This window comes from Nylanderia fulva, unplaced genomic scaffold, assembly GCF_048542155.1.
Source record: "Nylanderia fulva isolate GAGA-0341 unplaced genomic scaffold, ASM4854215v1 Scaffold29, whole genome shotgun sequence".
NCBI lineage: Eukaryota > Metazoa > Arthropoda > Insecta > Hymenoptera > Formicidae > Nylanderia > Nylanderia fulva.
Genome location: NW_028190358.1, coordinates 1845643 through 1848646, shown reverse-complemented (window position 1 = coordinate 1848646; position 3004 = coordinate 1845643). Strand labels below are relative to the sequence as shown.

Here is a 3004-nt window from a genome sequence, read left to right as displayed (position 1 = left end):
ATTTATATATTCTTTTTTTTTTCATAAATAAAACGCGCAATTTTTTTTATTGCCCAGATGTGGTTGTCGTGCGTGCAAGTCCAACAGATGTCTGCACGCGCGTGAAGCTCTACGATATTATTTTTATACTGTATATATGTGCACAAAAACACACAACACACGTATGTATATTCATAAATATCTCTGTTCCTACGGCAGCGCAAAATATTTTCCTTCCTTGCTCCATTGTCTCTCATGTTACTTCATCTGCATAGATCCTCATTCCTCTCTATATAATCCCGTTTTTACAAAAACAACTCTTAAGCTCAGTCGGATGGCAAATTTTTATCGGGCAATTCATGTTTTAATCATTCCAAATACGGTGAACGAAGAATAATGCGCGTCTATGTACACATATACAGGGTCTCCATAAAGTCTGTTCCTGCCCCTATATTTTGTAAGTGGCACAAAATTACGAAAAACCGCGAAATACGTGTTCTATTATTCCGAAGGTTTACTCTTTTAAAAGAATTGCCGAGATTATTTTAGAGAATAGTTAATATTTTTAAAATATCTAAAAGTTTTTTATTCTTTAGACTTTAATTTTTTAGATATATAAGAAGAAGATTTTATTTTTTAAGCAAGATTAAATATTTAGTTATACATTTGGCATACGTTCTTTTGGCGTTACATATTAGGCATATTTTTTACAATGATTTTACTACTTTTCTATAGACTGCTTTTATGTATAAATGTTTCTGTAAATTCAAAATTAAGATCATCGAATAACAAAATATTAGGCAATTATTTCGATATTTATATTTCAACAGACTAATAAATATCTTCCATAAACACACACGTACAAACATACATATATACATATCGACCTTTTCTTCTCTTACCAGAGGTTTAATTTCTATGAAAATATTTTTATAAAATAATTATTCTCTTTAGTAACACACAATCTGCCATACGAAGCGAACATCATGTCCGTGCAAAGACCTAAGTGGGTATGGAATTTTGACTCATCAAATAATGGTAAAGCATGTACTATTGGTAATGAAAGTTTTCAAGGTTTGAGATTTACGAAACCTATGAAATATCACATAATTAGAGCGCATAAAGAAGAGTATAAAAATACTGCGAAAAAACACAACTGGGTACGGCACTTTTATAAAACTGATGATAAAAGTGACAATGAGTTAAGCTGCAAACTTTGTAATAAACGTTATACAATACCAACAATTAACACTACCAAAATAATGAAACGTTTAACCGATCAACATGAAGACGATAAAAAAGAAGTGAAAGGTTCTGAAGATCTTTGGAATTTTATTATAAAAGCTTTATGTGCATTTCAAAGATTTAACGGAAAAAAAAGACAATGCAAACTTTGTGGATACATTTTTCCAAAAAAAAGCAATTCTTTCATATTTATCGAACATTTAGAAAAATATCATTATAATGATTATGAAACTATATTAAGGCAACAGAAATGTCGGTAAGTGTTTTATGGATATTACAATATTATTTTATCTCTTTTTTTTTAATCGCTCTTGCGTGTAGTTGTATGTACAATAAACACACAAAATTTAGATATTTAACATTTGCTTATCATAAATATCACAAATATTCAAATTAAAAAATACATAATAAATTCTTGTTTTGTGTTATAAAAATTTGAGTCAGTTTTAGTCAGTGAAAATTTATATGGGTCTATTTAAAAAATTTTTGAATCTGTATAATATTTGTATCTGCATACTTTATTTCTCAAATGAAAATGATTTTAATAATAATATTAAATAATAGATAATTTTTATCTGACAATAAAATAACGTGTATGATTGAAAAACTTTATAAAACTGATTACTCTTCTATTAATTTTATTTCAATTATTACTTTACTCATGCTATTCTATGTATATCCATATATACAGGTTATCAAATGGTTTAATTTCAAAATTCGAATTCGACAGTATTGATATGGATTTCAAAAGAGATGTTGAGGACAATGCTACATCAGGTCCGTCACCAGCAATATAATACAAATTTTGACAATAATTTGATTTTTACTAATCAAAATATCAATGTTCTTATAAATATATAACTAGCAAACTTTGTACTAACCCAACGTCTCTAAACATTGAAAGTATTTATATTCTTTGTATTTATCGTGTATTTTGTCTACGTAATTTATATGTATAGTACACATATCTGTTCAGTTTAGTATACGTACATACATATATCATATATTTTATAAGAATAAGCTTCTAAATAAACATACGATGCATTAGCAGTAATAAAAGTAATATGGTAATGACATGCATCAATAAAATAACGATCTTCGATAAATGTAGTGATATGTTTATTCAATTTATAATAAATTCCTGATCAACCTCATTACAATATTTATTTAATTTATTTCACATATTTCCTTTTTCCCTATCGACTTGATCATTTATATTAATCAATTTGACAAAATCAATTGTTTCGAACTAAAAGATATTCTATAAAATATTATCTAACAATTTTTAATATTAAAGTGTTTATTGCAACTGTTAAGTGATTGTTTGTATATATTTCAGGAAACAACATAAATGATTTATTTTAAGAAAATAATTGAAATTAGTAACAAACGTATTGCGTCAATCAAAAACTACTTCAATATCTGTTTTTCTTTTTTTTTAATAAAATAATAAAACGTGTACACCGAATACATAAATAAATATTAAAGTCAAAATGGTTAGCTATTAAAAAGACGTACGTGATCATACACAAGGTTGCGCGATGAACCGGTTCCAGGCGCACGATCCGGACCACTCGTTACGAAATTGCTGGTCAACCACGCTCGGTCCAGCAACGATATGCACAATGCACTGGACCTGGTCGATTGGGACGAAAAAAAATGACAAACTGACATTCTGAATTTCGCACTTCGTCCGCTGGAACGACATATGGGACGCGCGTCAAAGCGCACAATTATTCGCCTCTGCCGAATAAAGATCGGTCGGTCCAACTCTCAAATT

At 28.6% G+C, this 3004-nt stretch overlaps 1 long non-coding RNA gene across 1 annotated transcript; it reads left to right on the top strand.

Moving 5' to 3' along the window:
* The first annotated feature begins 944 nt into the window (after positions 1-944).
* Positions 945-2378, top strand: LOC114933134 (uncharacterized). Its single transcript, XR_014925013.1, has 2 exons — positions 945-1480; positions 1916-2378. It is a non-coding gene; the product is annotated as an uncharacterized LOC114933134 (long non-coding RNA).
* Positions 2379-3004: the final 626 nt, after the last annotated feature.